The sequence below is a fragment of the Ochlerotatus camptorhynchus genome, unplaced genomic scaffold, assembly GCF_037179485.1.
Source record: "Ochlerotatus camptorhynchus isolate MF236.1 unplaced genomic scaffold, CSIRO-AGI_Acam_v1.1 ptg000062l, whole genome shotgun sequence".
Taxonomy (NCBI): domain Eukaryota; kingdom Metazoa; phylum Arthropoda; class Insecta; order Diptera; family Culicidae; genus Ochlerotatus; species Ochlerotatus camptorhynchus.
Window position 1 is genome coordinate 2413558 of NW_027040552.1, and position 24488 is coordinate 2438045.

At 41.4% G+C, this 24488-nt stretch overlaps 1 protein-coding gene across 12 annotated transcripts in view; it reads right to left on the reverse strand.

The window, feature by feature from the left end:
- Positions 1 to 24488, reverse strand: part of LOC135717643 (cubilin) — a 617516-nt gene that overhangs the window by 473680 nt on the left and 119348 nt on the right. For all 12 annotated transcript variants that reach the window (XM_065239791.1, XM_065239793.1, XM_065239797.1 and 9 more), the window contains exon 3: positions 675 to 736. The gene's annotated coding sequence lies outside the window, so the exon portion shown is untranslated. The remainder of the gene's footprint in view (positions 1 to 674; positions 737 to 24488) is intronic.

The window sequence follows — 24488 nt, forward strand, 5'->3', positions numbered from 1 at the left end:
ACTCTTAGATGTATACAAGTGAAAAAAAAAACATCGTTGAGCTTCCCGGAAAACATCCCCAACCATCATAAGTTTCGCTTTCCCCGCTTATCGCGATACATTAAAATGACATTAAAAACGTCGGTTGAGCTCGGCATGACTTCACATTCTAACTGGGGGGGACCCGAAAACAGGAGGGGAGGGGGGCTTTCTTCCGCAGCGTGAGCAAAGTGGCAATATGTTGATGGCTTTCAGATGAAGGTTCATTGCTAGACCAAAAAAAAAAAAGAGTGAGCTACGCTACGCTTTACGTTATCTCTTATCCTGGCGGGTGGTTGGTTGTAGTTGTTGGTATACCGTTGCGTTGTACATGGGAATGTTGAAATAATGTTTGCCGCCTAGGTTTGTGGGAGGGTGAAGAGCTAATAAGAGTATGTCTGTGCATCATTATTACCGCACACGTTGGTTGTTGGAAGTTGATCTACGAGCGCGGTAGGAAGTCCTACACTAGACAACCGGAATATGAAGTAGATACAGCAGAACATTAAGCTCGGTTCGCGGACACGGCCACAGTGTTGGTCGAAGTGGTACAATAAACTGTCCTTATGTCGTATGACTAAATGCTACTTTTATATCGGATTTGATCAAATGAACAACATTATTCTTAAGTAGATTGAATATATTCTTAAACTTACCATATCGTCCGCTTTCGAATCGTTGACACAACAGCGCCTAGAAAATGTTCACATCGGGAAACCTGCAAGAAACATACCAAAAGTTCACCAATTAGTATGCATATTCACTACAGTTTGTTAAAAAAAGGAAACTTTAAAATGCACAGCGTAGTACCTAGATCGAAAATTGAATTAGTTTTTCCGAATCAACAGACTTATTTCCGTTCCAGTTGCAGTCCAGAGGAAATTCATACGATAGCCCGTAACTATATATAGCTAACCAGCGGCAAAGTGTGTGCCAGGGTCAAATGAGAGAAACACTGGTGGAGAAAAACACAATTTCCTGTGCTATCTTAAATGCATTTGTCAATCAACCGAGCGTTGCTGCTAAATAGAGTTGTATATATGTAGATACTAACAAGAAGAGGCACACAGCTGTCGGTGGTGGAGGCGCGGTGGAATTGAAATTAATAATGAAATTTGGTTTTGATTCGCCCCTTTATTGGATGCGAAATTCGAAGGGACAAGGCAAAAGCAGCACGGAGCCATTGCTGTTTTATAAACTGATTTGTCAAAAGTTGGCATTTGTGGGGGGCGGCATCAGTGTGGAAGGAATGATTCCAAACTAATTTGAAGCGGTGTGAACTGATTTTAGTGGTCCATAGAAATTGGTTTTTCGGAATTAATGATAGCTTTAGATTTTTTGTTGCATTTCATAACCACACATTGCGTAATGTTTCCAAACCCACATTCGTCAATTTTTTCCCAAATCGCGCTGTTTCAACCAGGTACTATTCTTAGCGATTATCTACGTTCAACTTTACAACAAAAATATACTAGAATGAAGCCTGTGTTTTAACCCGCGATCTTCTGCTAAGTAAGCAAAAACGGTTACCACTTGACCACCGAGCTCCTTATATAACAGCAAAGCATGACGAACAAAGACTGTTCAAGCCGGTGACATGAAGCTATCCAAATGGAATCGATTTAATGCATCCTGTGATTGTGTTTAAAAACAGACAAAAATAAAGGCATTCATCAAGAATGACATCCTCGATCGGGGTCGAGTATAGCGGCATACAATATTGCTCATCTTTTAAGCGGTCTCGATCAAACTTTATTACGTTTTGAAATTAACGTTTGCATTTTTGTTCACAAAAACAGATACGTCCCATTGTAAACGTAATCTAGAGTTGAGTACTTCCGATGCAAGCATTCAAAATTTCCACCGAAATCGTGTGGAATCTTCTCCACTGAAAACGTCAGGAAACTCCGCTGAAATCCACTGGAACTGCTGTAGTTGCTGCTAGTTTATCACATTCTAGAAACACTGGCGGTGTTGCAATTTATGTCAAAAAAGTAGAAGGATCTGTGCCTAGGGACACGAACGGAAGCTTGACGTAGGTCCGCTAGTGGACGGAATAAATGTGAAGAGCATTTAGTTCTTTTAATTGATCAATTATCTATTATCTCAACTCTTTCCGTTTTTGAATTATAGGTGTACCAAATTTGTAGTAATTTTTTTCAAAGAGAAAGTTGATTAAGAGAATCAATCAAAATCACTTGCACCCCTGCTTCCAAGTTTGGTTACAAGATTACAACTGTGGAGAGCATTTTGTGTGGTCGTTGGGGGCTTGTGGTTCTGAATATGGACAAACAAGCACAGATAAATTCTATTCCAACTCTTTACTGTTATAAGCTTGTTGGCCCTGAAAAGGGCTGTTTTATTGAAGAGGACATCCATGGCCACCTACGCTTGGTGTGTTTAGTGTAGGTGACAGTGAAGTGCCCAACGTAGAGCAACAACTCGCGTGGTCTTTCTTTCTCCGTAAAATGAAAGACAGTGCAATTCCATTTCTACTGTATGGAAAAAGCTCTTTGATGAATCATTTATCCTGAGGTTGGAACTGTGCTCGTCCGCACCTAGCAAACCTCGGATAATAAACTCATCAGAACAACTGCCATCTTTATTCAAGAACTAACCCTTTTTATACTATACCCACCTTATCTACTTTAATACATATTAACTATGGGGTTTACCCCCACTCGGATTTACTTGACTTTCCCTTTACATATTATTTTGGATTCGGTTACCTAGTGGTAGAGATAGTATTGTCTCAGTCTATAATATCATGTTCCCTCTCAGTTATTAACCCCTTCCTCTTAGTTCTTCTAAAACCGTTCTTGGTATATAAACTTCGGGTCTTTGTTTTTTTTTTTACTACATAGATTTCTACTCAGATTATATACAATATAAAAATCAACGATACAGTGGTTCCTTTTTCTCACATGTACTTAACCATTTACTACTTATACTCTCTTTATTTCTTCTACTTTCTAGAACCTTCCTAGCAAGCCATAATTCTTGCCATAACTTGTGTGCAACTCCTCTCTCTCTCTATGTGTACTCTCATGCTCTCAGCGGGCCAAACCGCCTCTCTTAAGTCACCGCCTCTTAATTCTTAGTACATAGTGTTCATTCATTAATTCATTAGCATATATTCTAGTCTCTTTCATGAGTCATGTCCCCTGTTCGAACGTAGCGACATACTCTGGCGTCTTCATTTGTTTATATTGATATTGAATTTTGCTACTCTGCATGGCCCTGTTATTTGTTCCCATTTGGAGCGCCACTATGAACGTTACGCTGCCCTTCAATGTTTATTTGTTTACATAACCGAATGAAAACATTTCCACCTGTTTGGCGTGTGGTGGTTATTCATTTGCTAATCTTTTCTATGCTTACGTTTACGCTGAGTCAGTGAATCTTGGGTTTATGGAAAATGGGGCGTTGCAACAGCATCACGGACCTTATTTTCCATGAACACCTTCAGCACACCTCGTAGATCAGACCGGAGATACGTTTGACACCACCGTGGTGAGCCAGACGACCGATGGTGGTTATCTCGAAGAACTTTGCGATAACGCTGGGTGCCTCCTTTACCAGACCTTTTCCTCCTTTGCCATGATCAGTCAATTAATGCTTGTTAGGTGTGAAGGAGTGGACTAGCCACCATCTTCCTACTGCTGCTATTGCTGTTCACCACGCCGTCCGAAGCGAAAATAAGCTAATGCCATACCGAAAATAAGCTAATGCCGCTCTTTTACATCTTTACAGGTTAAGGTTCAATTTATTTTGATGCTTTTTGAAAAATTTCAAAAGCAGTTTTTTTCGACGCATTATTTCAGATTGCAAATGATGATGTGCAACCAAGTGGTATAAAAGCTACAAAGACTCCTCCCATTATGACTAGTTTGCTATCAAGTAGCGACACTGGCTCTTTTCCTTTTGCGTACACGGCGAATGAGAACGACCCAAATTAGTTCACTCATAATCGCCAAAAGTGCAGGAACTCAGCGATGAGTAAATTTGTCTCATGGTTTCCTGTGGAAAACCTAAAAAATCTGCCAGAAAATGAGGAAATTGACAAAAAATTTATTCAGTCTCGGAGTAGTACCAATATACTGAGTAGATCCAATCATTGCTTTTCTTAAATGTGGGAATTTTTCCCTGGTAAAACCTGGGAAAACATGAGGCAAATTTACTCATCGCTGAGTTCCTGCACTTTATTTCTTATTTCTGAGATAACTTAACTCAAATTTGGGTCGTTCTCATTCGCCGTGATATCACCTTGAAAGATATCGGCGCCGGTGGTTAGCGTGATTACCTCTCACCCCAGCAGGCCTGGGTCCAATCTCAGTCGGCGCCACCAGCATGTTCTAAGGCATAACATCTCTGATCACGCCTTCCTTCGGGAAGTAAAGCCGTTGGTCCCCTGTTCATGAGTTGATGGGTCGATATGTAGGGTCCAGGTGTGGGAGCTGCCTCCCTGGCGTCGGTATCATTGGAGCTCAGTATGGAAAACAAATCTCGCGTCACTTTTCAATAGGTCCTATCTACATTGATCGATTCTCTTCATAGACACTCTCTTTCGTAAATAACTCGGCTTCACAAATGTTTCCTGCCGTCTTCGTCGAATTAAATCCTAGATTGTTGCTTCTTCCATCGAAAATATCCGGCATTGGCGATTCAAAGTTGATGAAGGTTGATCAAAATAATTTGTACCCCTGCTTCCAGTTTGATTACATGAGCATTTTGTGTGGTTGTTGGTTCTGAATATGGACAAACAGGCAGATGAATTCTATTCCTACTTTTTACTGTAATAAGCTTGGTGGCCCTGAAAAGAGCCGTTTTGTTGCCAAAGTTAGTGACAGCATCACGGATCTCATTTTTCAGGAACACCTTCAGCACGCCTCGTAAATCAGACCGGAGATACGTCAGACACCACCACGGCGAGCCAGACGACGGATGGTGGTTATCTCGAAGAATTTGCGTTTGGTTCTGAATATGGCGATGAGTGTGCAAAATATTACGCAATTCCATCCTCCCTATTCGCACGCGCCCGAGGATCGGAGGCGAATGCCACTTCGACTTGTTTCGTCTACTTACTACTCTCTGACGACTGTGCTGGGGAAGCAGCATATGCATGTAGGTAATTGGTGGATTTGTTAGTTAATTCGACGCTTTTGGACAATGCTGGACATTTACCAGTTTTCAATAGTTTCTTGTTGAAAATCAACATTCGAAAGCATTGTTGTCGATGCGTAGCCATATTTCTGATCGATTGGTGATAAAATTATTGAAATTGGTCCAGGGGCAGCTGAGTTATTAACGTTCAAAATCTTGCTTAATTTGTTACATGTTCCTTTTTCGGTTTTCACAAAGTGTACCCCCATATAGAAATCAAAGACGTAGTCCTACGTCAAAAACAATTCAATTCGAATCAACGAAATTATCGATGGTAACTGGTTCTTGAGTATTACAGTTGTACGTTGCATGAAGATGGGCAATTATGGTGTATTGTATCATTCTCCCAGTTCTAGTGAAAAGTGTTTTGTTGAAATTGTAAACAACTGGCTGGAGACATTTTTTGACTCTAGTAAATTTAATATATTTGCTGGTGATTTTAATATTAATTGGCGTGACAACTATAATTCGAATCATTTGAAGCATTTAGCTGATTTTTTTTTTCAATTTTAAACAAATGGTAGATGAATATACGCGTATTTGATTCTATTTGCTCAGTTCCGGATACTGATTTGAAAATAACCGATAATGAAACTTTATTGATTAATGTATTAGATAAAATCAATAATAACGATGACTTACTAAAATTGAAGCGCTAGATGAAATATTCGAAACAGGCAGTTTCAAATCTGGTTTTAATATTCGCAGCTGGTAATATAGACGAATCTACAGCTGTTCTAACTAACTAAGTTTGTTTCTTTGAAAAACTCGAATAGTTTGTACAATTTGGATCCTGAGCCGGTTTTTAAGGGGAAGTTTACCGGCCTGAAAATAAAAATTTAGTTTTAGCACGTTTTTATTTTTCCAAAAATACTGGCAAAAAATTATCAAAAATCCAAGAAAATCGGTTTCTCCCTAAGATTTTTAACAAAAGTTACATGTAATCATATTTTTTCTATCTTATCATGAAAACAAATTGGACTCTCAGAAAAACCGAAAAGTCGATGTTTTGTGGTTTTTTGAGTCCAACTTTATGCCATGATGACTTAAAAAAAATTATTTTTTACCTGAATTTTCGTTTAGAAAAATCGAAACGTAATTATTTTTTTCGGAGCCGTGAACTTCCCCTTAATGATTCTATTTACAGTCCCATGTAGAATAATCTTGAAGTGCCCCAGGGAAGTGTATTTGGGCCCCTTTAGTTTATTATGTACATTGACGACTTGTGACGTGTTTTACGATTATGAGACACTAATCTTTTTTCAGATGATACTGTGTTATTCATTCACTTAAATGAAGATTTGCGTTCTCTAAGTAGATGGTTGAAGTATAAGCAGTTAAAATTGAATACAAGTATTTAAAACTAGATTTATGGTAATTTCGCGGAATCGAGTAGATGATAACGCCTCTTTTGTAATTGATGATAAGAGTATTGATTGTGTTCGGGAAATATCTTAGCGTGATTATTGATGACAAACTTAAGTTCATCTCTCACATTAACAATGTCATCAAGAAAATTGCCAAGAAGTATGGAATGTCGATTGACAAACGATTTAACTATTCCAGTAAAATACAGCTGAGCAATTCCCTGCGAATTCGCGGTTGATTTGGTTGAAATTTTGGAGAATGCCATTTTGTATCTTTATATCACCATTTTGAATCCAGTCTTATTTATGAAAAGGGCATAAATAAAATATCAAGCTTTTCTTCAGAAAAATTTTACTCGAAAACTGTTGGCCCGATCGGTTTGGTGTCTTTGGCAATATTGTAGACAATAGATCAGACTATTTGAAAAAAAGTATGCTTCCTAAAAAAAAATACCCAACTTTTTTTTTTAATTTCAACTAAATTTTTGAAAACAATTGTTCTTAAAAAAGGATTTTTGTATTTTTTTTTATTTGTTGATATTTTTAGGGGACAAAAAAATGCCATATATTGCACTTTAGATCAAAATGGAAAAATGATCGACAAAAAAGTTATGATTTTTAAAAAACTCAAGTTTTTGGAAAAATATCCAAAACTTGGTCCAATTACTGTTATTTTATACAATGAAAGTAAACCAAATTTACAATAAAAAAGCGCTGGGGTAAAATGTTGCTAAGTCGCACAGTTTTCGAGATGTAGCGGTTTGAAAGTAGATATTTTTAAAATGTTGGTGGTTTTTTGGCCATTTTTAAATTTATCTCGCGGTTCTCCAGTTCCGACAATATTTTTTTTTCGGAAAAATCAGATAATTTTACATTAAAAATTCAAATTTTACATTTTAAAAGTATCTACTTTCAAACCGCTACATCTTGAAAACGGTACGACTTAGCAAAATTTAGATCGGTGCGTGTTTTATTGTAAATTTGGTGTTCTTTCATTATATAAAGTCGAAACAGAAATTGGACCAACTTTTGGATATTTTCCCAAAATCTTGAGTTTTTTTAAAACATTATAACTTTTTTGTCCATCATTATTCCATCTTGACATATAGTGCAATATATGGCATTTTTTGTCCCCTAAAACATATCAACAAATAAAAAAAATACAAAAAACCTTTTTTGAGATTTTTTTTTTGTTAGATTTTATTTGTAATTGAATTATGAATTTAATTTTTTAGAGTGCAATTTTTTTTTCAAATACATAGTCTCATCTATTATCTGCAATACTATCCAAGACACAAAATCGATCGGGCAAACAGTTATTGAGTAATTTTTTTCTAAAGATAACCTTGATATTTTTCTATATGTCCTTTTCAAAAATAAGGCTGGATTCAAATTTTCAACCCAATCAAAAAATACAATATATAAACCGATTTGCGAATTCGTAGGGAATTGCTCAGCTATACAAACCAATCAACTCTCATCATCTAGACTGTTGCCCTTTCATTATAGTTCTGGCCAAAGAAACTCAAATATCGAGAATGCAGCGCTTGCAGAATAAATTCGTCTTAATCCAGGATCATACAATGTTCAAAACGTAACATCTCTGGATCTTGATTCTCTTTATGCAATATTTCGAAAAAAAAAATATGTGTTGGAATTTTCTTGATACCACAGAAAATCTGCACAGGTGATATTTCCCTAAAATTTTGGTTGAATCATTTCAGAATACGCTCAGAGTGCATCTGAGAACTCTTTCTGGTAATTTTTTTAATTTGCTCCATAATACTCTTGAAAATCATGTGCAGAACACTCCTTAAATGAAATCTGCAATGCTCTCCAAATAATTAATAACTCGTGCAGCATTTCCATGGAATTCCCCGGATTTTTTTTAAAGGCCTTGCATTTCGTAGTTGCTCCTCCGTGATTGATCAGAATTAATGCACTTGCACCACGTAGATGGTGCATGCACATTTAGAAAAAAAACTATGTAAATTTAGGTGCTCTGAGACTGACAAATATAAGCGTTAATTTTGACATTAAATTGAGTCGTAACAGACACGAAATTCCCATGATAAGATAAAATGATAAAATGATATGTTGTACTTGTAATTAACGAAAAGAGGGTTTAAGGAATGTGTTTGACTCATAAAATATGTCAATTTTGCTTTCAGAGCGTCACAATAAAGTCGGTCAAAATTTGGTCAATATCAACTTGACGTATTTCTTTCAATTTTGCATTTAAAAAAACCTGAACACCCCTCATTTTGAAGGTGTGTGTGTGTAGAATGTTGCTCCTATTTTGATTTTGGAATTCACTCTTCAGTTGTCAAAATGCCGTCCAAGCAAGAAGAGCAGCGTTTCAAAATTTTGCTCGCGCATCGCGAAAATCCGAGCTACTCGCACGCAAAGTTGGCAAAATCGCTAAAAGTTGCCAAATCAACCGTTACAAATGTAATTAAAGTGTTTGGGGAACGTTTGTCGACAGCCAGGAAGTCTGGATCGGGGGGAAATCGAAAACCGGAAGCCGCTGAGACGACAAAGAGAGTTGCCGGTAGTTTCAAGCGAAACCCTAACCTCTCTCTCCGAGATGCCGCAAATAAGCTGGGTGTATCGTCTACAACCGTGCATCGAGCCAAAAAACGAGCCGGACTATCGACTTACAAGAAGGTAGTGACTCCAAATCGCGATGATAAACAAAATACGACGGCCAAAGCGCGATCCCGGAGGCTGTACACGACGATGCTGACGAAGTTTGACTGCGTGGTAATGGACGACGAAACCTACGTCAAAGCCGACTACAAGCAGCTTCCGGGACAGAAGTTTTATACGGCAAAAGGAAGGGGAAAGGTAGCAGATGTTTTCAAGCACATGAAACTGTCAAAGTTCGCAAAGAAATATCTGGTTTGGCAAGCCATCTGTACCTGTGGCTTAAAAAGCAGCATTTTCATAGCTTCCGGGACTGTCAACCAAGAAATTTACGTGAAAGAGTGTTTGAATAAACGTCTGCTGCCTTTCCTGAAGAAACACGGTTGTTCCGTACTGTTTTGGCCGGATTTGGCATCTTGCCATTACGGTAAAAAGGCCATGGAGTGGTACGCCGCCAACAACGTGCAGGTGGTTCCCAAGGACAAGAACCCTCCCAACACGCCAGAGCTCCGCCCAATTGAGAAATACTGGGCTATTGTCAAGCGGAACCTAAAGAAGACCAAAAAAACTGCTAAGGGCGAGCAGCAGTTCAAGGCAAACTGGCTTTCTGCGGCGAAGAAGGTGGACAAGGTGGCTGTACAAAATCTGATGGCAGGGGTCAAGCGTAAGGCCCGGCAATTCGGATTTGGAAAAGCGGAAGCCTAACTGAATATTTTTCCTGAATTTTATACTAATTGAACTTGAAAAAGAAATTTAATTTGATTTTTTAAATAAACGATTTCATCGATTTACACGCGTTTTCCCTTGACCAAATTTTGACCGTATCACCCTTTAAGCGATCTTATGATTCGTGAGCGTTCACTCAGAGTGAGCACTCACGAGCCGTAAAATCGCTGATTGTGACGCACTGAAAACAATATTAACAGATTTTATGTGTCAAACACATACTTCACGTCCTCATCTTGTAACTTACAAGTTCTAATTATCACTATACCATCTCATGATTTCATAATTCTGAAAAACTTTTTTTTTTTAGAAAGTGAGTGGAAGTAACCCTGTTTCTAAGTGTGTGGGATTAGCTTTCCATCTTGAATGTACAAGCACACTAATTGAATCTATTTATAGATCAATCACAGTGCCGATCACGTCCTCACGGTCTTTTGGGGAGGGAAGGATCCCAAGTAACAATTTTGGTTTTATGAGGGTTCTGTAGACCATGATTTAGACTTGTAGCATGCTTTAAAACCACTATAAAACTTGCAATGTTACTTGGGATGAATAGTTTGACGTCCGTTGTTACTAGAGACTGAGTACACCTCTGCATCTCCACGGCTCTCACGGGGAGGATAGTTGTGTTAGTGAGGTGGGTTATTTTTAGATCAGGATTCAACTGTGGTAAGTGATGCTATCGGTTGGTTAAAGCAGAATTCGTTTTAATTTAAATCTAGTGGGGATAGAATAAGGCAAAGTGAAAAATTGCAAGGTAGGGGACGGGCCTGGGTTTGAGCTCCGGATCTTCTGCTCAGTAAGCAGAAACGGTAACCATTGAGCTACTAAGCCTCGTCGATGGAATTCCCCGGAGATTTCTCCAGAAAATCATTTTGCAGTTCTCCTCAGTAATCACTTCGTATACTCCAATAATTCCTATGGAAGTTTTGAAGAAATGTTTGTTTATTTCTGCTCAAGACTGACATAAATTATTCGAAATGCTCCTCAGAATTCTCTTGGAACTGTCCGATGAATTCTCTAAAACTTATCAATGGAACATGCTTGCATTTTCCCTATAAATTTCGTTCGAATCATCCTAGACATTCAATTCCTATGGAATTTTCCCCTGATTCACCTTTAAATGCTCCTCAGTTAGATACCAGCTCCACGTACAGATGCGCATGACACCGCTCCACGTACAGATTAACGGTGAAGCGGCTTCTGACCTTGCTATTGTAGCGGACGAACTCGGCTCGTATTTTGCCGATCTCGCAGCCATCGAGAAGTACGAAGACGAATTCAAGCTAAAAACTAAGCCTTCGATGTCATCCATCGCAAGTTTCACTGTTTCTTCTGATGCTGGGAACTCTCCTGGCAGGAATTACAGCATGCCCTCCGCTGCTGGAACTTTCCAACAAGCTCTGGCTCACCACCTCATATCCAGCGTCGTGGAAGGAGAGCTTAGTCATTCGCATCCCAAAAGCCAATGAAACAACCCGTGTAGTTAGCAAGTTCCGGCCAATAGCCTTGAGCGAATGGTCAACAGGAGGCTAAAGCATTTCCTTGAATCCGAAACTGCTATATCATCGACAGCACTCCTTCCGTCAAGGGTACGGAACTTCATCCTATTTCGCAACATTAGGAAAGGTCCTCAAGAGTGCCAACGATAGCGGTCTCCACACCGAGATCGTCTCGCTGGATATATCGAAGGCTTTCAACAGGACGTGAACGCCCCTCGTCTTAGAGCAGCTTGTCAACTGGGGGCTGTGTGGACCCATGGTCCACTTCATCAATAATGTCCTTACCGATCGTTCTTTCAGAATCGCAGTTGGCAACACGAGGTCCCAGCTTTTTAGAGAAGAGGCGGGCGTCCCACACGGTTCAGTTATCACCGTTACCCTCTTCCTTGTGGCCATGAACGGAGTTTTCGGAGGACTGCCGAAAAATGTTTACATTTTCGTGTATGCTGACGATGTACTTATCGTAACTACCGGCCCAACAGCAGCTCGTAACAGTATCGAGTCCTAGGCAGCAGTCTCCGCTGTAGCCAGGTGGGCCAGCGCGGTAGGTTTCCAGTTTCGGCCTCCAACAGCGTTCAGGTGCCACGTGTGTTCATCCTGGAACCGTGTCAGCGGGCCACCTATCAAAGTTCAAAGCCAGCCCACTGAAGAAGACGGTCCGTATTCTGGGAGTACTCGTAGACCGGTCCCACAACTTCGAGCAGCAGTTTAAGTATGATCAACTTGATCCGCACCATCTCTCACCCGCACCGGTCTAACAATTGCGACACTCGTTTTCGGGTTGCAGTTGCAAGTGCTGTCTTCGATAGTCGCCTACTGTAGGTCTTGAGATGACGTGCATCGCCACCAAAAAGCTCGTGAAGATAATAGCACTAACTTTCAACACCTACGTTCGGATTTTCTCCGGTCTTCGTCCGTCAACGCCCGCCGATGCCAATTCTGCCCTTCCGCCATCGTATAACCGTAGCAATTGCAACGAAAGCCGCTCCCTTTACAGCAATGACCTCCGGAAATGACAGGATCTTTCTCCTCGATGGGGGGAACAGACTTCTCTGCATGACTGCAAATTCGGAGCTCCCCCCAGTGGCCAAGGTCCACTGGTCGAATAAAGAGCAGGTTCAAGGTTGGAGATAACTCTTCAGCGCTAAGGAGAACAGTAGCCGAACTGCTAGGCTCGTACTACCCAACCCATGCCCACATATACACGGACGGATCTCCTTTCCGAGCCGGGGTCGGAATTGAATTAGCCGGAATTTCAGCACCGATGAGTAGCAGCCTACCGCGTTCGGTTTTCTCCGCCAAAGCTGCGGCAATCTTTGTGCCGTTACAACACCCTCGGATCGGCCCATACTGGTGCTATCCGATTTGTACAGCGTGATAAAAGCCCTTACATCTGAGACCCCGACTCACCCCTGGATACAGGGTATCGTGAAGGCCACACCTCCGAACACGGTGTTTTCCTGGATCCCTGAGAACTGCGGTATCCCAGGAAATAGCGAAGCCGACAGCCTGGCAGGGTCTGGACCAGCTGGCCCCCGTTACACCGACGAAGTGCCACTACAGGATACAAAGCGATGGATAGTCAGCAAAATGTGGGAAGCCTGGGAAGCAGAGTGGTGCCAATCCCAATCCCTCTTCATCCGAAGAATCCAAGGAACGACGAGCAAGTGGACGAATATGTCGAAACTACGGAACCAGAAGGTTGTTTCTCGTCTTAGGACCGGCCATACAAGGATCTCACATAGTTTAGGTGGGACGCAGTTCCACAGCATGTGCTACGTTTGCGGAACCACTGCATCGGTGGAACACATCCTATGCCAGTGTCCGCAATACCAACATCTACGGGAGCAGTACGCACTTCCCAACAGCATTAGAGACATACTGGGCGACGAACCTTCCACTTTAACGACAGTTATTTATTTCCTCAATGACGCTGGGCTATACAACAACATTTAGGTCTTTTTAACTTTCTTTTGGCTGACGGCCCAGACAACCAGAATGCACGTATATTCAAAGTTGTTTTCGTGATATACAAACATATATACAAACAAACAACTCGTATACAATGCAAATAAATGGCTTATACGTACAAAAGTGGAGGCCATATACGTGCATATTTTCGTTTAATTTTAAACGAGTTCTTTTAACATCATATACGATTTAATCTGTAATAACAAATTCATTTTTAAAAGTCTGACGATGTAATCCGATTTAATTTGTGATACAGTACGAGAGAAAAATGAGCCATCGCATATTAGTCGGACATTTGCATTCTATACGATTGAACTTAAACATAATGTGAGGTATGCCATTCTTATGCGCGATTTTGACTTAACCTGTAGCAATTTACGATACTGTCTGTACATTGTTATACGACTTCTGGTTGTCTGGGGGGACATCTCTGCCGGACGGGAGATTACCCCACCTACGCAGGAGCTCCGATCTCTTTCAGAACCCTATATAACTTTGATGTACCAGATTGCTTTTTTTTCGTTGCCTGTATTGTTAGTCTTTTACTGGAATCTGTTTTAATTGCTTCTATTTGAGTACATGTGAATTGTAAGCCAACTCCGTAACAAAATTTGCAAGCAGAACCCCCCTCTGGTGCTCCTATTTTATAGAGATGAACTAGCCAACGGCTTAAAATCTCTATCATAAAGACAAAAAAAATTTCAGTAAGAAATCCTTTGGAATGATTCTCAAAATTTTCAATGAATTCATTTCAGAATGCCCTTTGAATGTTACTCCTTCTCTTGTCAGTTTACTCACTTTGAAAGTTTCTTAATAATTCATTTGCAGTGAGGTAAGTAGTGAAGCCTCCCTTTGCTGAGTCAGTAAAGGCACAGCTATAAAGCAAGACCATGCTGGAGGTGGTTGGGTTCAATTCCCGGGCCGGTCTTGGATTTTTTATCTGGTTTGGGAAATTTCTCGACTTTCCTGGGCATAGAGTAAGATTGCACTTGCCACACAATTATACTAACGCAAAAATGGTACAGGCATCGAAAGTTCTCAATTAATAACTGTGGAAGTGCATCTAGAACACTAAGTTGAGAGCACGCAATGAGCTTATATGCGAAGAAAAAGAAGAATAAGTAAAAAATTCCATAGATTTCTCATTATTTGGTATTTAAGTCAGAACTCTCCCGGAACTGTTTTCCGAGTTCCCTTGAAGTTCTCCTGGAATAATTTCCAGCTTTAAATGTATTCCTCCTTTTGACATACTCCCGAAGCATTCTCTGAAAATTTCCATGGAAGTATTATCTGGATTATTTTTCTCCCTGAAACTTGTTGAACTTTTGAATTTGAATTTCCTTGGAGTTCTCTTCAGAATTCCATAGGAATTAACTTCAGGGTTTCCTATGAATTTTGATGAAAATTTCGTTCGAATTTTATTTAAGGCACTTGGTGTTTTTCACACTCCCTTCCCTTGAAATGAATTCCTTAAAAAATATCATCAAATTTCATGAACATTTTGCAAGGTACTTAATCTTTTTTTATTATTTGTTTTCCGTCGATCGTGTTTTCCGTGCTGAGAATCAATCCTACCGAAGCCAGGGAGGCAGCTCCCATATCTGGACCCTACCTATCGACCCATCAACTCATGAACCGGTAAATTAAATGTCTGCCCTCGTTATTTTCTTTAACTCACTGAACCTAGTAGATCTTGAGCAGATTTCTCTTCAGTAGCAAAATAAAATTAATAAATTCTGAAGCTATAAACTGTTCTTTATTTAAATTTTTTTAAACTCTGGACCTAACAATAATTATATTTGGTGGAATTTCCAAGAACCTTGAACGAAGACATTTATTATGTCGGACATTGAGTATTTTCCTAGATATTTCCCAAGATCACAAATTTGCTAAACATCAAGATTGAGGACCTGACGGCACTAGTGGTGCAGTGGTAAGCGTGATTACCTCTCACTCTAGCAGCCCTGGGTTCAATCCCAGTTGGCGCCACCGGCATGTTCTGAGGCATAACATCTTTGATCACGCCTTCCTTCGGAAGGGAAGTAAAGCCGTTGGTCCCCGGTTCATGAGTTGATGAGTCGATAGATAGGGTCCAGGTGTGGGAGCTGCCTCCCTGGCGTCGGTAGCATTGGTGCTCAGCACGGAAAACAAGATCAACGGAAAACAAATCAAGGAAAAAATAAACCTCCTGAAATGACACTTAATGATTAACTTCTTTTCTACAGTGATTCAACAATCTCCGAGCTAAAGCCAACCTTTTAAAAATTGGTTCAAAATTTTTAGAAGTGAGTTTCAACTTTCAAATAAGTTATCAACTCAAGTCTAACTGAGTCTTAACTTTTCTGTTATGTTATTCAATCCTTTTTAAAGCTGTCTGAACTTTCCTGAAGTGATCAAACATATTCCGAACCCAAGCTTTAAATAATTGGTTTCGCATTTTCTGGAGTGAGGCCACATTATCTTCTTAATCCCTTTCCTAAATTAATCCAAGGTTTCTTAAATTGATTCAGCTTTTCCAAACTGAATCCAAATTTGTCAGAACATTTTTTGGTTTGACATTTTCTTAAGTGAGCCCCAGATTTTTGTTAACCGCTTTGACATTTGGCAAGGACACAATCTTGTTTAAGTTCTTGCTGTCCTAAAAGTGTAGAAAGTTTTCCGAAGTGAACCGACACTTTTTTTAGCTTAAATTTTCCAAACCGATTCCAACCTTTTCTGAAGTGGTTCAATACCTTCCTGAGGGAGTCCAAACTTTTCTGTTGAGTGTTTGAATGATATTTAATGTTAGCCTGAGCTTTTCTGAAGTGATTTAGCTAACTTTTAAAGTAGATTCCGCTCCCCTAGACCACTTCCTTGTTCCTGTGAGATTCACAACCTTGGAAAATTAGGCTTAGATTTAAAAGAATGGGCCTCCGTGTGTTTATATGTGAGAAAACTGGGTTTACATCCACAAAAGTACACATTTTTATAGAAATTTGGGTTTCTTGATCAGCCAAGTTGGATTCTGGCTCCGTCCTTCGAAAAACAGGCTTGGATTCTCTTGGATCTCTTCCTCTCCGCGGCGCCGGCTGGGGTACGAGTAACCTTAGGGAAGATCAGGTAACCAACCCCGTATGCTGACAGGGAAGAGGGAGCTGCATCCTTTTCGGAGGATGTGGCTTACAAAACCCGAGCGTCTCTTCTCCATGTTAGGGGCGGCTCAAACAGCGTCTGACCAGCGGCTGAATACGAAATGCTTCTCCCCAAAAGCTATACCCAAGATGGCAGTCCCATCACGGCGGATAGGAGACCTTAGGCCAACCACCTACTGTCTCCGAAACCTTTAAATTGTTACAGAAACCTATAGTGAAAGATTATGAACTGATTTTATCGCAACGACTTTTAGCGCTAAACAACGGATAAGAATTGGAACATGGAATGTACTGACGCTAGCCCAATAGGGTAAACTGGCACAATTCACTAGTGAGGCCCGCCGTATGAAGCTAGAAATCCTAGGACTTAGTGAAGTCCGCTGGCCGAACTTTGGAGAACACAAGCTGCCTTCGGGACAGGTACTTTTATATTCTGGAATGCGAGGTGAAAACGCTCCGCGACATCTTAGAGTTGGCTTTCTGCTTAGCGCCCAAGCACAGGCTGCGCTCATCAAGTGGGAACCTATCAGAGAGAATAATCGTTGCCAGATTCAGATCACGGGTCCGAAACCTTACCATAATCCAATGTTATGCGCCAACCGATGCTGCCGAATCGCAGGACAAAGAGAACTTTTACAGTCAACTGAATGCTGTCGTGGATAAGATTCCAAGAGGTGATATCTAGATCTACACAGGCGACTTCAATGCGAAGATCGGCTCCGACAACTCGGACTATGAGCGCATTATGGGACGCCATGGTCTCGGAGATATGAGCGAGAACGGCGAGCTGCTTGCAGATTTTTGTGGCAACAACGACATGGTGATCGGGGGTTCGCTCTTCCCCCACCGCCCAGTGCATAAAGTCACATGGGTCTCCCGTGATGGATATACAGAGCAGGGCTCTACATTTTCGAAGCTCTAAAATGAACTCGTGTTTTGTTTCTCTCATACAAACGTGTTCAACGCTTCATTTCTATAACGCCTAGCTAGACTATCAGCAAGAAATGATAATGAAAAAGAAGCACGCTTAGAAGGAAACGCTGGCTGTGGATCTTCTCGTCGTTGCTTTGCTCATCGCTTTCAATGTAATAGCGAATTCGTTTATTATTCAGTTCCAACCTGGATCGGGTATCAAGATTGGGTCTGCTTGTTTTCTGACAAACGTCAGTTTGCTCGTTTGTTTTTAAAACCTAGCTCAGGTTGAGGTTCACACTGACAAAAAGTTCGGTTTCGCACTGGGTTGGAACTGGTGTTAACCCCGATAATAAACGAATTCGCTATAAGTAATGTCGATTTTCTAGTTAAACGAAACCTCATTATGGCTTTCAATCCTCTTTCACAAACACTCTATCACCGCTCTTTCAATTTGTTTAAAATGCGTGTCCCGGTTTCGTTAATTTTTTTTTTAGATAAATATATGGATGGAAGATAAATTAAACATATTACGTGTAATTTAAGTGTTTTCACGTGAGAAATGCTTTAAATGTGTTATATCATTTTCCGTCATATACGTCATGAAACCTCTGTTGATGTGTTTCATGAAAGAGAAAACTATCAAAGTCGAGCGCTCTTTCGCTCATCCGTTCCACCAAAGCTTGAAAGGAAGACCAATGGAGCGACAGGAGAAAGAGAGACAATCGATTGAACATTTCTAGATAGAGCTGGAATTAGGGCGTAACAGCTTTTGTAAACAATGACTTCTCTCGATGATTTCTAGAAACTCAAGGCTCGCCCAAGCAAATCAAATTTTGTTTGTGCACGCCGACTGAGGTTCTAGCATGCTGCGAAGCTGTTCGACTTTAACAGAAAAAGAAAGCCAGCAGTCTATTCGTCGCATCGATTTGGTCGATTGAAGCTGATATTAAGACGCCCTGATACAGAGAACCAAATCGACCACATCTGTGTCAGCCGGAAATGGAGACGGAGCCTTCTTGATGTTCGGAATAAACGCAGCGCTGACCATCATCTCCTGGTCGGTGAGATCCACCTACGCATTGCGCGGGTTCAACGGCGGGAGGAGAGTCTCGGGCGGTGATTCAACACACGCCGACTGGAAGACCCAGCAGTGAAGAGATCGTTCGTCGAAGAACTCGAGGCTCGCGCAGCTATTATTCCAGAAGGTGGCAGCGTAGAAGAATAGTGGACGAGCATCAAGAATGCCTTTATTGAAACAAGCGAGAACAACCTGTGTGAGCTGCGCACTCAGAGGAAGGAGTGAATCACCGATGAAACCTGAAGGAAGATCGAGGAGTGGAGAGAAGCAAAAGCCGCGATAGAGCGAGCAAGGACCTGAGGAGCCAAGCGCTCCTGTATACGGAAAAAGCGAGCGTGGTGGCTCCCTGGCTGATGAAGGGGAGAAAGCCGCAACAACTGGCGATATCCGCCTCCTCTATGATGTTTCACGACGTCTGAGCAAGGGCAAGGATGAACCCAATGATGCCTGTGAAAGACGCGACTGAACAATTGCTCACCGACCCCACTGACCAGTGGAAACGTTGGTTTGAGCACTTTGAACAACTTCTCGAAGTTTCAACGGTCAACCAACCATCAACATCTCGGCATGATCCACCAAGGGTGAGGCGCGTTACTCGCGTCAACACTGAAGCTCCATCATTGCAGGAGATGGAAGCAGCCATCCGAAGTATGAAGTCCAACAAAGCCCCGGGGGTCGATCGCATATCAGCAGAGATGCTCAAAGCTGACCCCATGCTATCCTCACAAATGTTGCATCTACTATTCGTCAATATCTGGGACACCGCGACTTTTCCGGCCGACTGGATGCAGGGCGTCTTGGTAAAAGTCCCCAAGAAGGGGGATCTAACTGTATGCGACAACTGGCGAGGCATCATGTTACTGTGTATTGTTCTCAAAGTTCTGTGTAAAGTTATCCTCAATCGGATACAGGAGAAGATCGACGCGACTCTCCGACGACAACAGGCAGGATTCCGTGCTGGAAGATCCTGTGTGGACCATATCGTCACGCTCCGCATCATCTTGGAGCAGGTCAATGAGTTCCAAGAGTCCCTGTACTTGGTATTCATTGACTACGAAAAAGATTTCGACCGACTAAACCACGAAAACTTGTGGGGCGCTCTGAGACGCAAGGGGGTCCCTGATAAGATCGTCAACCTCATCGAAGCGCAGTACGAGGCTTTCTCATGCAGAGTGTTGCACAACGGAGCTTTGTCTGACCCGATTCGGGTAATCGCGGGTGTGAGGCAAGGATGTATATTATCACCGCTACTGTTCCTCATCGTAATCGACGAGATCATGGTTGGAGCCGTTGACCGTGTACCGAACCGTGGGTTGTTGTGGCAGTCTATTACTATGGAGCATCTCAACGACTTTGATTTGGCTGATGATGTTGCGTTATTAGCACAACGGTGCTCTGACATGCAGAGTAAGCTCGACGACCTTGTGGAACGCTCCTCTGAAGCAGGTCTAACCATGAACGTCAACAAGACCAAATCGTTGGATGTCTACACGGAAAACCGTTCCAATTTCACGGTAGCTGGGCAGGCAGTGGAGAAAGTCGAAAGCTTCCAATATCTTGGCAGCCAGATAGCGTCGGACGGCGGCACCAAAAGCGACATAGGTGCATGGATTAAGAAGACGAGGGCTGTTTTTGCCAGTTTACGAAATGCATGGGGAGCGAATCAGATCAGTCGACGCACCAAAATCCGAATTTTTAACTCGATCGTGAAGTCAGTGCTGTTATACGCCAGTGAAACATGATGTGTATCAGCGGTGAGCACTCAGAAGCTGCAGGTGTTTATCAACCGATGCTGCGGTACATAATTCGTGCCTGGTGGCCCCACGATTGGATCTCAAATTCCGAGCTTCATCGTTTGTGCCATGGGAAGCCGATAGAGACAGAAATTCGTGAACGGAAGTGGAGGTGGGTTGGCCACACACTATGACGGAGCGGAAACGAAATCTGCAAGCAAGCACTGGACTGGAATCCAGCAGGACATCGCAGCAGAGGCAGACCTAGAGGCTCGTGGCGGTGGAGCCTAAACAGTGAAATTAAGAACATTGACCGAAATTTTACTTGGGCACAGGTCAAGGCCAAAGCTAGTAATCGCCCAGGATGGAAATCTTTCAAAAAGACCCTTTGCACTCCTGCAGGTGCGCAGGATCGTTAACAGCATTTTATAGAATACCGTATGCGTGATAATGTTTGCACCATCGTACAAATAAGGTTCCCGTTTCACCTGTGCATACAATGCCTTGGTTTTCTTGTCATGCACGTAACCTATAGCTCATACCGTAGTAGGCTATGTACAAAAGAAAACTGATTTAATTAGTTTGACAGCTGCACCATGACAAAGTGGCAGCGTATTCGTGATTTGTCCCACGCGCAAATGTCGCAAAAAGGCATTTAAATCGCCGTGGAAGTGTCCCGGTGGACCGTCAAAAGGGTTTTAGACCGAGAAAAGAAAGGACAACTATCCGCAAAGGTGGTCACAGGTCGTCCGATGTCAGCTCGGGTTCCAAGGTTATCACTGCTATCAAAAGGAAGATTCGGGTGAATCCAGTGCGTTCAATAAGGAAAATGGCAAAGGAACACGGGATCAGTGACTTTACGGCACGGAAGATCGTAAAGGAAGATTGCGGGGTGAAGTCAAGGGCACTAAAAAAAAAAAACTCACATGATTACCAACCGTATCCGGGAGCTACGAGTCGAACGATGCAAGAAAATCTTGAACTTCCTTAAGCGTAAAAATCCGGTAATCCTGTTCACCGACAAAAGCATGTTTACCGTCGATCCCGTATCAAATTCCAGAACCGACTGGTATATTAGTTTTCTTCCGGTAAAAGACGTGGCCCACGAGCACAAGAACGTGTATCGGACCAACATCCTGTTAGTGTTATGGTGTTTGGATTGGTGGCTTCCGATGGCAAAAAAACGGACCCTGTGTTCATTCCAGAAGGCGACAAGGTCAACACGAAGGTCAACATTGGGATTTTAAGTAAGTATGTTCTTCCGTGGATCAAAGAACAGTACGGTCTGAAGCCAAATGTTGTATTTTAACAAGATGGGACTCCGTTCCACACCTCGAACCGCACTCAGAAGTGATTGCAGGAACATCTTCCGTTCTGGGCGAAGGATATGTGGCCGCCATCCAGCCCCGATCTTAATCTGCTGGATTACTCAATATGGCGCGTCATGAAGGCCAAGGCCTGTTCTAAACGCCACCCGAGTACAGCAAGCCTCAGACAAACATTGACCCGTACCTGGAGAGAAATGGATCCAGACTACATTATTAGAACCTGCCGTGCATTCCGGAAGCGTGTGGAGGCCGTAATTGCAGCAAGTGGAAATTCGATCGATGATTAACATAGTTTAAGACTCTGAGAAACATCCCCCTTTGAATAAATAAAAAAAAACTGGAAAACGAAATTTTCGAGAATTTTTGTAATTTTGACATTGCTCAATGGTGCAAACATTATCACGCATACGGTAGACCTTTGTGAGTTCAAACGTGATGATATATTTATTTGAAGTCAGGTTGGATTTCGGCTCTAGCGTTTGAAATTTGTGCTTGGATTTTATAGAATGGAACTTGCTGAATCCAAACGTGAAGGACAAACCTGGTTAATATTCACAAAAGTAGGTATTTTCATAGAAATTTGATTTTCTGTTTTGTTCAACTGAATTTTGGCTCCTATCTTTGAAAAATACGCTTGTATGTTATAGAATAGAACTTGCTTAATCCATGCGTGAGGATCGAATTTCTCAATTTTTGAGAAATCCGGTTTTAAAATCACAAAACTACGTTTATTCAAAGAAACGTTGATTTTCTGTTCTGCCAAGTTGAAACACATAGTAGTTTCATTTTTATACCTGTGACTTTTATACCTAGGGGATGAGTTCTTAAGGGGGTTAGATTTTGATAAGTTCTTTAGTGGGAATGACACTGATGAAGACTGCACATTGTAGACGAAATACGTATCTGTCATGGATACCAAAATTAATTAAGGGGAATTAAATGGAAGATAACCGTTTTTTGCTGTTTTATTTAAGCATTCCGCTAACAACCCAATTTCATTACTTCATTATGATGGCTACCAAGCCTTTGGGATTTTCCTTATTAGAGAGTTGAATAGATTTTTCTCCTTTAGTTTACTTAAATCTTTGGAATTTATCAAAACCCAAAATTCATTTGTTTTGATCCAATTCATCTACATTATTACTTCCTTAAAAGGATTCAAAAACTTATGCGCGAGTGCACATAATAAAGTCAACATGTATGGCTATGGTTGTGCATTAGTGTGTCAAAAATCACGGCTTCTTTAAGGCTAAAGCCAAGGCTAAGAAGTAATATAAACATTTGAAATATACGGTTTAGATGTGATGTAAAATCAATTTTGAACTATTACGACTACTATTGACTATTACGAGCATCGAGTGACAAAAGAAAAACTTGTGATTTGTTCCGGCCTAAGAGGATTTTGTTTATATTCAGGTAGCAGTCCACATCATTGTATAACCAAGCTCCAGCTTACATTACATAACACAAAGTTCTGATTAAAGGCTATTTATGGCTTTAACAGCTTGGTTGAAGGTGATCTATAGAATTCTAAACAGCCTCATTATTTAGTCGTTATAAGAACTTGATAGTTCCGGTACCATGATTTTAGAGCATTCTAAGCAGCTTTTGGCGGAATCTGAACGGAACTTTTACAAAATAAGTTAAAAAAGGTCTTTGTCACAAATTTTATATTTAGTTCACACTTTTATGAAAGTTAATTCTAAAGTCAGGTCTTTATGAATGTTATTTCTAAAGGCAGGTATGAACGTGTATTGATTTGTTAGTATCGGAACTGTTTGAAGAATTAGACCTAGTCCTTCTGCGTGAGAGCCCCAGCAGCGGTTCGTCATCTGAGATTTATTAAAGTGAGCTGTTGTCCCGCCTACTGTTGGAGTTTTCAGTGCCAGCTGACTTGAATACGAAACACAACACCTTGATGAATTTTAAATTGGCACATCGTGGCACACTGATCGGCACGTCATGGCACACGATGACAAGTTGGACACAACATATAATATAAAATGGAATTACGGTTTTGTGTTGACATTTTGACAATCTTTGCTAAGGTTTACCTCTTCGCTTACTTCAAAGGAAGGGGAAAGAGATTTTTTGTTTTGCCAGCGCCATTTTCCAGCGAAATTGTCCCCAACCATAATAAGAGATTATATAATTGACGAGACTCTCTTTGTCCTTATGGCTTCTGAGGGATGAACCTCTACAGAAAGTTCACACGGCTTTTGAGAGGTGTCCATAGTTTCTGGAAAGTCCAAACGAACTATTCAGAGTCAGAACGCCCCGGTTCCAAACGATCCTACAATTCTTCAGATGTATCACCCGATACGATTGATGGTTCACCTTAGTCAGTCGTACACCACATCAGTCAGCCGTACAGCTCATTCTATGGACTGAACTCGGATTCGATTGACTGTGGAGGTATCTTTCGCGGCAAAAGCAACATTAAGAAAGATGCTGCTAACATAATTGTGAAGGTAACCACATCGGAGGTTACAGAGCCAATCTGAATTGCGGTCTTAATGAACGCAATCGGAACCGGCAGCCGTTTCAAGGAGATTAATATGCGATTGCGACATGAAGGAAAAACAAGCAGATACAGGGAGGAGGTAGTCATCAAACGACTGCACTGTACTGGACCGACATTTGGATAAACCGTGGACGAAGTAGTTTGACTCCCCCCCCCCATTAAGGACTACTGCAAGTCTATTGCTAAAATTCCACCGGCGGTAGTTGTACGCCGGTGGGCATTTTAGGTCGAGTTTTTCCTATTTTTCAGGTTGTAGCATTGCCCGAGTAACATGATGATATTGCAGACAAGATTTATCTTCCACTTGCCGGTTGGGTACTTGGTTTCGACAAACGTCTGCCAGAATGACGCACGGTAGAGAACTGTCTTCTCCTGGATGGACAGCT